Consider the following 11587-nt stretch of genomic DNA (forward strand, 5'->3'; position numbering starts at 1 on the left):
AGGCAAGAATTGTTTGTAAGTAGGTGTACAGGAATGGACACCATCTTGAAACTGGGGGATTAGGAAAGTTAACTGCTTCTGTGACCCCAGAGAGCAAAAGATGGTATCACCACTCAGAGCCTTTCTTGAAGGTCTGTCAATAAGATGTTCCAGTAAAGCAAAGGAAGACAGGCCTACAGTAAAGATCAGAGTAAAGGTGCACCATCCTGCCCATGGCTATGTTTTAGAGGATCTCAAGGTAGAGACCAAAGAAGGGGGAAGACAGAGGTGGGCCAAGCACAGAAGGTAGGAAATAAGGCAAGCTTAAGAACCTGGTCAAGAACCAAGCGGATGTGGTAACTGGTTAATGGAACAGACCAGAAAGCCAGGGAACTTTTTAAGGTATTGTATTACCACAGCTGGGCCTGGAAAGGCCCCTGTTCACTCTTCCCCAAGAAGCACACTCTCCCACACCCATTTCAGATACGGCCACAGACGGACAAGGAAGAAACTTCACAGGAAACAAAGTCAAAGTCAGGGTCCTTGTGAGGCCTCTCCTGGAGAGCAAACGCAGGGACCACCCACAGAATTACCCCACCGCCAGGGCAGAGAGCTTTTATTCCTGCCCAGCACGGCTTCATTCTTTTTATGCACCTGTGACTGCTGCGTGTCTCCTGTTCTTCTGAATGGGAGCTTGTTTTATTTTTAGGTGGTTTTCTTGTCCCTCCTCCTCCATCATATACCAGCTGTTGGTCAGTCAGAATAAAGAAAGAAAGGAACATTCTATGACGAGTATATAAAAAACAGAGATTAGATAAGAAAAGGCCACACCAGGGGCGTCTGATAAACTAAACCCTTTCAAGGAAAGCATGGGGGGCCATGTCACATAGGAGGGGCTGGGTAATAATGGGGAAGGAGCGGAAGCTTCAGCATCAGCTGGACCTGAGTCAGATGTAGACTCGTCACGCTCACAAATGGCTCTAACCTGGCACACCGATGATGCAGTCAGAGCCTTTTCCTTTCTCTATAAAAATGGCACCATAACTACAGTGATTGTATGGGGTTGGTGAAGGATTAAATTAAAGCAATGTTTACAAAGTGATTGGCAAGATGCCTAGCACATAGGAAGTAATACAATGGCAAATAGTACTTCCTAAGAAAGTCAGATAACTCAAATTTTCTTAAAAAAATCAATGGAATATACAGCCAGCATTCTGGAAGTTTAACTGTTTGTGCTCTAACATCTCAATTTAACAACGAGTGATGACAAAGTCATCCTACATCTACCCTAAAATAACTACAGGCCAGGAACGAAGTTCTCCCTGCCTGAGAATGTGCCCAGTGCTGCGGTGACTAGGCTTCAGGCACTGCCACCTCCTTCTGCTGCTGCCCGAGACAGAGCAGGGAGGCAGGGATGGAGAAGGAGGTAGAGGAGGGAGAGCAGAGACACCACGGTGTGGTAAAAGAACCCAGACTTCACGTCTAGGTTCAAACACCAGCAGGTGAGCAGATGAGCAGAGTGGACAAAGAGCGTGGCTCCCATTGCAAACATCATGCTCAGCAGTGGGAAACTGAGAGCCTTTCCTCTAAGATCAGGAACAAGACAAGTAGCCTCTGGCCACTTCTTCTCAACATAGTACTGGAAGTCGCAGCCAGGGTAATTAGGCAAGACAAAGATATGAAAGGCATCCACATGAGAAAAGGGGAGTAAAATTGTGTCCATTCACAGATGACATGATCTTATACACAGAAAACCCTAAAGGTTGCACGCAAACACAAACACACACAAAAATGTCGGGACTAATAAGTGAATTCAGAAAAATTGCAGGATACAAAATTAACACACAAAAATCAATTGCCTTTCTATACACTAACAATGAACAATTCGAAAAGGTAGTTAACAAAACATTCCCATTTACAACATCAAAAAGAGTAAAATACTGAGCAATAAACTTAACTAAAGAGGGAAAAGACTTATACACTGAAAAGTACAAAACATCAATAAAAGAAATAAGAGACACAAATAAATGGAAAGACATGCTATGTTAACAGAAAGGAAGCCTCAATATTGTCAAAATGTCCATACTATTCAAAGTGATTTAAAGATTCAGAACTATCCCTATCAAAATCTCAGTGGCATTTTTTTTAATCCTAAAATTAATATAAAACACAAAGGACCTCAAATAACCAAAACAATCTGGAGAAAGAACAAATTTGGAGGCTGCATACTTTCTGATTTCAAAAAGTATTACCAAGCTATAGTAATTAAAACAGTATGGTACCAGCAAAAAAACAGACATCTAGACCAACAGAACAAAATAGAGAGCCCAGAAATAAATCCATGCGTGTATGGTCAACTGACCTTCAATAAGGGTGCCAAGAATACACAATGGGGAAAAGACAGTCTCTTCCACAAATGGTGTTGGGGAAACTAGATGTCCACATGCAAAGGAGCATGGCTTCTGGAGCTACATGGCCTAAGTCTGAAGTCTTGTTCACCAGCAAGCTAATTAAGGGATTTCCTCATCTGTAAAATAGGGATAATAATAGTATCTAATTTCTAAGACTGTTGGCAGATTTAAATCTGACACTTAGGATTCATTCCTTTACAGCCATTATCAATAGGGCCTTGGGAAAGTTACTTAACCTCTCTGACCCTCCATTTCCTCTGGTGTAAAGGGGAGACAAGCTCTACCTTGTTGGGCCACTGGGTGATTAGGACAAAGTGAATGAAATAGCCAATGGAAAGACCTCAGCCCACTTCCAGGTCCAGAAGAAGTGTTCAAAGTGAGTTCACATCTCTTCCCATTTGATCCTGTGGTGAGATGGGCAGGGTAGCATTCTCCACGTTCCAGAGAAGAAAACTAAAACTGGGACAGACTGATTCTCTCTCACCAGCACTCATCCTTCTGGCCCAGGGTCCTTGGACCACACTGACTAATGGAGCCCTTTTTCGGTACTTAATTCTATGCCCCCATGAGACATGAAATATTCAGGTTTGCTCTCCATAATGACATTAATGCCTCTTGCAAACATTTACTGATTCTAGAAGAAACAGAATATGATTATGGTAAACAGCAACAAAATTTGTAAGCATACCTCTACTTATAAGTTTTGACAAAAGCTTATGGGAAACAGTCCATACCATGAAATGAAAATGACAGAATAAAACTCTAAATACATAACAAAAAATAGCAATGATTAGTCAGTTTGCCTGTTTCAGAGAAAGTTCAGAAAAACAAGCAACTGGATTTACCTCTAACACCCTGAATGATCTAACTTAAGAAACACCTTCTCCAACAGCATTGTACTTTCCCCGTCAACACAATAGAGTCTACCATTTGAACTAGACCACAGAATTCAATCATCTGACTTGTAAGAAATTAGACTGGAAATTAACTGAGAGAGACCAGTAATGACCTAGTCCTGTGGACATTCATTTTCTTTTCCCTCTGTTAGATATCCATGGAATTCTCATACATGGAGAGTTACAAACATGTAATGGGTAAGTTCCACTGTCCTATCATAGTGAATTCTACCCAACCATTGATTCTTCTCATCCCTGTCCAGTTAACATTTCCTCAGTGTTCATTATATGCAGAAGACAGGCAAAGATGTACAAACACGTACAAGGATGTCAAATGGGAGCGCCTGGGTGGCTCAGTCAGTTAAGCATCTGACTCTTGATTTCAGCTCGGGTCATGGTCCCATGGTTCATGAGATCAAGCCCCATATTGGGCTCTGCACCTGACATGGATCCTGCTTAAGATTCTCTCTCCCTCTCTCTCTCTGCCCCTCCCCAACTTGCATGTTCTCTCTCTCTCTCTCTCTCCAAAGATAACTTAAAATTATTTAAAAAGAAAAAAAGAGGTCAAATGCCCGCAGGAAGCTCGTAATCTAGAGCAGTGGGTGCCTTACCCAGGGCTAATCCTCCATACACCCCTGCCCCAGGACATCTCCCAATACCTGCAGACATTTATATGGCAGACGCAACTGGGAGTGCTACTAGCATCCAGGGATGCTGCTACATATGCTACAAGGTACAGGACAGCCCCCACAACAATGAATTGTGCAGCTAGAATGTCAGCGGTGCCAAGGTTGAGAAACACCAATCTAAAGGGTGAGATCAGAACTGGAAGTGTAGTACTTCCATGAGTTGAATATGGTGTGAGCTATAACAGAGACAAAAGTGAAGGGCTCTCAGATTGACATTTAAATAGGCAAACGAAACTCAGTGTTGGCAAAGGTAGAGGGAAAATGGCATGTCCTTAACATACTGGCGAGAATGTAAATTGATCCAACTTCTGGGGAGTGCGATTTGGCAATATGTTATCAAAAGCTTTGTTTATACTATTTCGATCTTTGCTTTCATTCCCATCTTCTTCACGCTTCCTTTGCTTTCTCTTTTCTCTTCCTTCCCCAGAACTGAGGGGTCAGCTTGTGAGGGAGAATGCAGTAGGATGAGAGGCAGTTTGGGGAGTGGCACCAAGGCATGGGCAACATGTTAGGGAGCAGCAGAGACTGGTGAGCAAAGGGGCTGGAGGCTGATAACAAAGCTGCTTAGGCGCATGGGTTAGCAGGCCTGGCAGCCAAGGACAAGAGGCCGTGGGGACAGAGTCAGGCACAGAGGAGGCAGCGTGGCCTTTGTGGTTGGGCCATGGGCAACTAAGAGTAAAATGCTGTAAAAACAAGTAAAATGTAAGTAAAAATAACGAAGATAAGCTTCAGTAGAAGCTAGACACAAGTTTCTAACTGCCAGAGAATATACGTACAAAGATATAAAGGGGTAAAAGTAGAAAGATCCCTGGGTGTTGGATTGGAGTTGGAGTATTTGTTATGAATTCATGATTTTATAACATATGGCCTAATGTAGACAAACTGACGAATGTATATGCGTGCATATGTATATACATATATTTCCTAGCTCCGTCCAAGAGGTCTAAAACAATGACACTCCAGTAACAATGGGCACATCAATCGTCCATATCTTAGTTTCTAAATACCATTCTTTACCAAAAGGGAGACTAACTAGGTCAGGGAAAGTACAAAGTAAGCCTGGAATATCTCGTGGTACCAGAACATTTTAAAATGCTCGGTGAATAATGGGGAGATCAAAAGGACACAGGAGCCAGCTTCGAGGGGCTTCCACTGGTCAAATGAGGACCATCTGAGCATCAAAATAAATAATGATGGTAACAGATTTCAACATTTTGGATACAAAGGGAATCCATGAATGCTTTCTAACATAAATGAGTAAATACAGGAGGGAGAAAGAAAATTCTTCCTTACAGTATAATGCCAATGAATAAACGTGGGAGTGATGGAAATACAGAATCACCATGTGGCAACTTTCACAGAGGTGGCTGATTCAGGCAGAAGTCATCAGTGACCGGTTATGCCGTAGGTGGAGGTTTAATGAGGAACAGGCTATTAACATAACCTCAGAATACTTCCCCACAAACACCAATAAATCTCAAAGAAAGAAGTGGTGAATTTAAGGTGAGGAGAGCAGGCAGACACCAACATAAGCAGGTGCTCAAGGCCAATATTCCAGCAGCAAGAGTTTGACATGGTGTACCTTCCTTTTTTTTTTTCTTCCTTTATTTATTTTTGAGCGGCAGAGAGAGAACGAGCAGGGAAGAGCACAGAGAGGGAGGGAGGGAGGGAGAGAGGGAGGAAGAGAGGGAGGGAGAAAGAGAGAGAATCCCAAGCAGGTTCCACACCATCAGCACAGAGCGTGATGCAGGGCTCAAACCCACGAACTGTGAGATCATGACCTGAGGGAAGTCAGAAAGTTAACCAACTGAGCCACCCAGGTGCCCCAACATTGTGTCCCTAATGTGATGCACCAAGAAGAGCAAAGTCCTGCCAAGGTCACATGACCTGAGTCTGGTTCTGAAGAAACACGTGCTAGACCCAGCTGGAGAATCACCCTACAGCATGTAAGACCTGTACAAATGCAAGGATCTTAGGAACAGATTAAGTCTGAGGAAGTATTCCAGAGGAGACACGACAAATAAATGTAATGTGTATCCTAGATAAAGCAAGAAAAGAGTGATCTGGGGGATGGCTGAAGAAATATGAGTGGGCTCTGTAGACTGGATGGTAGAGTTGTACCGACATCAATTTCCTGATTTGGTGTTACAATGATTAATTTTGCGTGTCACCATAACTGGGTTAAGGGATGCACAGATAGCTGATAAAATATTACCTGAGTGTGTCCCTGAGGGTGTTTCCGGAAGAAATTAGCACTTGAATTGGTGAACTAAAGATCGCCATCACCCAATGTGAGTAGATGTCATCTTCCATTGACAGAAGAAGGGGGAATCTTCCCTGTTGCTTGAACTGGGATTTATATCTTCTCCTGTCCCTGGACATCAGTGCTTCTGATTCTCAGGCCTTCAGACTCAGACTGAGTTACACGACCAGCTTTCCTGGTTCTCCAGATTGCAGATGGCACGTTATGGGACTTTTCGGCCTCTAGGACCCTATGAGCCAATTCTTATAATAAACATCCTCACCTACATCTATTTATATCCTATTGGTTCTGTTTCTTTGGAGAACTCTAACCAATTCAAATGCCATGGGGATATAGGATATGATTATACTTATTTTCTCTTTGTCAGACCCATGTGACCCCAGGGAAAGGGCCCCCATTCAAAGGACTAACCTACTAAAAATCAACCAGGGCAGGAGGCACGTGAGTCAGTGAGTTCTGTAAGTGGTCTCTTGTTTTGGTCTTCAATAACCAGTTACCGGCAAGGGCGTAACTTTGGATTTCTTTAGCTCTCCTTGGGGAGTGAATGCCTCTGACTGACTCCACTGCCCACCTTTGACTTAGATGATCGGAATCGATCTGGGAGCAGCTCCAGAATTTCTGTAGAGGAGGGGCTTTGGGGCAGCTTATCTGTAACGGGAGACCAAGGAAGCCTCAAAGCTTCATTTACAAAGCAAGCACACTGCTTTTGTGTAGATTGCCTGTTTGTTTGGAGGGCCTTTGGGCAAACGGGTGGCACTTACACAGAGACTAAGGTGCCCTCCAACCCAGCCCTGCTACCTGCCAAGCCATCCCTGATGATGTCACAGAATCTGCACAGGGCTAAGTCAAGGCCAGGGCCAGGAGCACCTCCTGGAGGTGAAGACACAGGACTAGTTGATGAGTATTTAGGGGGGCTGACTAACATCTTTAGAAAGGGGTGGGGCAGGCTATACTGGGCAAGTCGTTTTCCAGAGTGACACCTAGTCTGGCCCAGCCTAAGGTGTATGAATGATTCACACTTAAGGAGAGGAGGCAAGGTCCATGGGAGCTGGGTGACGTCAGGGGTCACAGGCAAGGAAGGAGTTTAATGTACCAGGCAGCAGGACGGGAGGAGAGGGGTCAAGTGCTGCAGAGGCAGGGCCAGCAGATGAAGGGAGAAGAGGAATAAGGAGAAGGACATCAGCCTCAAGAGTGAAGAGGGACAGGTGCAACCCAGGAAATCAGGACCCTCCTTTCGTTGGGCACTACTGGCCTGGCCCACCAGGCAGATCAGGCAGAGCACCACACATCTTTCAGAATGAATTCAATAATTAGCTTGTCTGTGGGGTGGAAATGCCTTGAGTTGGTGCAGTGCTTTGCAGAGCGAACCGTAGACACCTAAGTTAGCAAGAAGGCACATGCCAGTGAGGATGGCATCAGGCACCCCAAGTCCATGTCTGGTGATTGGGTGGCCATGCTCTTCTGACTCACTGGTTGGTTAGCTAGCTCTGTGTTTTTGTCTACCAAGAACTGAGATGAGCAGACCGTACAGGTAATACTAAGAGGGAATTACTGCTTCTTCGGAACTCTGCCCTGTGCCTTCGATCACACAGTGTTAGGTCATCTCAGTCCTGAAATTTGTGTTCCCCATAGCACAGTTTCGCAACCTCTGGCAGGATTTCCTCCGTGAAGTCTCATTCGACGTGGGAGGGCAGGAGAGAAGGCTCCGGAGGGACTGCAGCAATGAGCACTTAGCACACCCAACACCCGTATGGAGACCCTACCACCCCCATGCAGCCTGCCTAGGGTGTCCCACATCTGGAGGCCCTGCCTCTTTAATTCCAACGTTTATGTGGTCCTCACAGGCACAAAGCTCTTTCACAGAGACGACTTAACGGCACCCACAACACATGCACGTAGGTAGAAAAGGAATTATTATCCCTGTTATGTAAATGAGAAAACTGATTCAAGGATGACAGGCGATTTATCCAAGGTCACAAGACCTCACAAAGTGGAACTGGGACTAGAACCAAACCCATGTTCTCCAACTACCTAACTCGGTCAACTCTCAGGGCTTCTGCAGACAGCACCCCGCCCCTCACCTCCACCTCTCCCATCCTTGGCAGGACTAAGTTCCAGGGGACTCCTCCACATACATGCAGAATCCAGGATGAGGAACAAATGATCAGCAAGGCCAAAGAGGAGGAGGCTCAGTGCCTGCAGGAGGATGGAAAGAAGAACAAAGGACCCAGGAAGGAAGGAAGCAAGCAAGGAAGTGGGTGGAACATCTCTAAGTCACCTACAGCTCGGGAATCTCTGTTGGCACTCTCGCCAGAACAACATGCGTTTGCACCCACGTTTAGACAAATATCAGTCTTGGAGGAAAAGATGGCAACCATCATTTAAGGAGCACTTCCTGTATATCAGGCACTCTGCTGAGTGCTTTCTCTTCTAATTTTCGGAGGTGGACATAATCTTCACTTTTACAGACAAGGAAATTAAGGCTTAGAGAAGTGAAGCAAGTATCCAAGGTCACAAAGCCTGGCCAGGAACAAAGGCTGGTCTGACGGCAAAGCCCTGCTCTTTTCCTTACACCACATTAATAATGCCTTGGGCCCCCGGCTCTGCCATTTAGAAGCTTGCAATCAGACTTAACCACTCTGTTGGGTATAATCACAGACCAGAAAGCATTCTGAACTAATGTACACTCCAAGGAGAATGGCTAATAGGTAATTTGAGTTCTAGTAATTCCCATTTGAGTTACAGCAATTCCCCCTGCCCCACCCCAAAGAAATAAGAGGTTGGACTTAAGTTATGGTGATTTCTGCCCCCTCATCAAAAAGATGGAAAACATGGGAGCAAAGCAGTCAGCCTTGGGCATGTGTGCAAGACTTTGAGCAGGATGTGCCTCGACTGCTGCCTGGCTACACTTCTGTGTGCATCTGTCCTGTGTGTGGGTTTTGGAAAAATGAGGGAAAGTATGAACATGTTATAGACTCTCAGATAGGTTCATGACAGAAACAATCACGTGTTTTTATGTCTTCTGAGATCAGTCTTCATTCATAGAAACCACAGGCATATCTGTTCTACCAAACATCCTATGCAACAACCAGATACCTAAAATAGATCTGCCGTAACATACAGGGGCTGGTAGCTGATTTATGCATTTGTCAGATTTAGAAGACAGGATGTGTCATTTATATTTAAATCAAAGCCACAAAGTTTTAAATGTGAAAGATGAAAAAAGAAAACAAAAAATGTGCCCAAATGATCTACTTTTCTAGTTACGCAGTAGTGACGGTCAATAGAAGATATGGCCAGCAGCTTAGAAGTCCAGATCTAACATGTCCTAGTACACGATACTAGCTCCATACAGTCTCAAGGCACAAGAGACAACTCTGGAAGCTTATCTCAAGTACATAAACCTCACTGGCAGGATTTGTTTGCTGGTCTTTTTAGAATGGTCCTGTTTGTTTAGATAAGCATGATGTTAACAGAGCCAAAGTTGTGTGTTTCTAACTGTATAACTTCTAGTTGAAAAAATTCTAACTCACTGGACTCAGACCACACAAAATTGGGTCCCAAGTTTCAGGGAAAGCAGGGTTAGCAACTACTGATAGATTGTTCACCAGAAAGTGCAACAACTCTCCTTAACAATAAAAAAGTCCATGCATTGATGAAACGCCATGCAATGCATAGACTAATAACTCGCTGGTAAAGAAGAGATCACCTGTTTGTAGCTGGCATTTACTTCATCATCCAACTCATTAAAAAAAAACAACAACAACATAAGTAGTTACCCTAAGAAGCTAAGTGGCCCTTAACTTTTAAAGTAACATTCCAAGACCAGGTAATACTCTGGGCAGCAAAGGAGTGAGGAGGGAGAAATGTGTTGCAATGACAATAACAAATGACAGGGACATATTTTGTGGAAATTACTCAGTTAAAAATTGCTTTTGAGGCCCGTTTTAATGATTACCTTTATAAGACTAAATTGTGTGCCAATATTCAGTCACTACTCCAATTACAAGTTGAGAAACTTCTAAGCAATTTTGGGTAGTCACAACTTGCTCAGGGAAAGCAATAAAGTAACATTGCTACAGAACAAAGCACTTTTGTCTTCCGTTGGTGAGGGGGATCACGGGGACCTTCATTAACTCACCAAGCACCACCCCCCCACCCCCCCACCCCCAGTGTTACCAGTTTGTTAATAGCAACGATTGCACGAATCTTTACGCCTTGCAGACTTCGAGCTTTATCCTGCCACACCGTCGTCCCGGGCGTTAACCCGAGGCTTAAAAAGGTTAAATCCCTGGGCTCCACGGGAAAAACTCAGTTCACCATCAAGGGCTGTGAGGCTGGGCTTGGAAAAGCAGCACCTGTGCCAAGGCAGAGCGAAGCCTGCGTCGCGCTCCCGGCGCCCAGCCCACCAGCCCACAGCACATGCAACGCGGATCCTGCATCCCGGTTGCTTTTCACCCCCAAGACAAAAAGTGGGGGCGGGCAAGATGCGCCACCCGGAGTTTGTCCCAGGTGCTTGGAGTAGGTTCGGGGCCCGGCTGGACGCCAGGCAAACCCGAAAAGCCGCGTGCCGGGCCCGGCGGAGGTGCGCCTCGGCCTCCCCAAGCGCGCCCCGGCCACCCCGGCTCCGGGAACCCTCCCCGCGCCCGGCGCCCGCACTCACCGCTCACGCTTGCCCGCCGCCGAGCCCGGGAGCGGGGGCCCTTGCGGCTGCTGCATGCCCTCGGGGCCGAGCGCAACGAGGCGACCGGGTGCCGGGCTCCGGCCGGGAGCGGGGAGCAGTGAAGGTTTAGACGGGCCGGCCGCGGCGCCCCTCCTCTCCAGCGGCAGCTGCTACACGCCCGGAGCCCGAGGAAAGTTTGGCGGAGCGAGGGGTGGCGCCGAGGGGGCGGAGGGGCCGCGTCCCCGCCCTGCCCGGTCCTGCCCCCGGCGTCCGACTGTTCCCACGAGAGAGCGCCCCCCACCGGCGAGGCACGGATCGGCGCACAGGGGCTCTCCTACAGATGCCCTTGTGCCTGGGACTGGTCCCCAGGAGGGTGGCCGGCCTGGAGGAGTGATGGTGCCCACTAGAAGTCCGCTAGGACCCACAGGGCTTACAGAGCCATATCTCGGAGCCCGGTATTAAAGCGCTGTCTCTCTGTCTCTCCTCGCTCGTCGGGGAGAGATATGTTTGGAGTGGCTCTGGGTAAGTGCAGCCCACACCCACCTTCCCAGGGGAGGCCGGCTCACTGCCAGGCCAAATGCTTGCTCTAAAACTTGAACCTCAAAACTACCCCAGGGTGCGGGCAACCCCCAGAGGCCCAGGATGTTCGTGTGTATCTGGCCTGGAGCCTTTCCTAGGCACCTTTT

At 46.5% G+C, this 11587-nt stretch overlaps 1 protein-coding gene across 1 annotated transcript in view; it reads right to left on the reverse strand.

Annotated features, from left to right (window-relative positions):
• The window catches only part of LPAR3 (lysophosphatidic acid receptor 3), a 75803-nt gene extending 64851 nt beyond the window's left edge, over positions 1–10952 (reverse strand). Inside the window, exon 1 of the mRNA XM_030325605.1 lies at positions 10902–10952. The gene's annotated coding sequence lies outside the window, so the exon portion shown is untranslated. The remainder of the gene's footprint in view (positions 1–10901) is intronic.
• Positions 10953–11587: the final 635 nt, after the last annotated feature.

Source organism: Lynx canadensis, chromosome C1, assembly GCF_007474595.2.
Source record: "Lynx canadensis isolate LIC74 chromosome C1, mLynCan4.pri.v2, whole genome shotgun sequence".
NCBI classification, from domain to species: Eukaryota; Metazoa; Chordata; class Mammalia; order Carnivora; family Felidae; genus Lynx; species Lynx canadensis.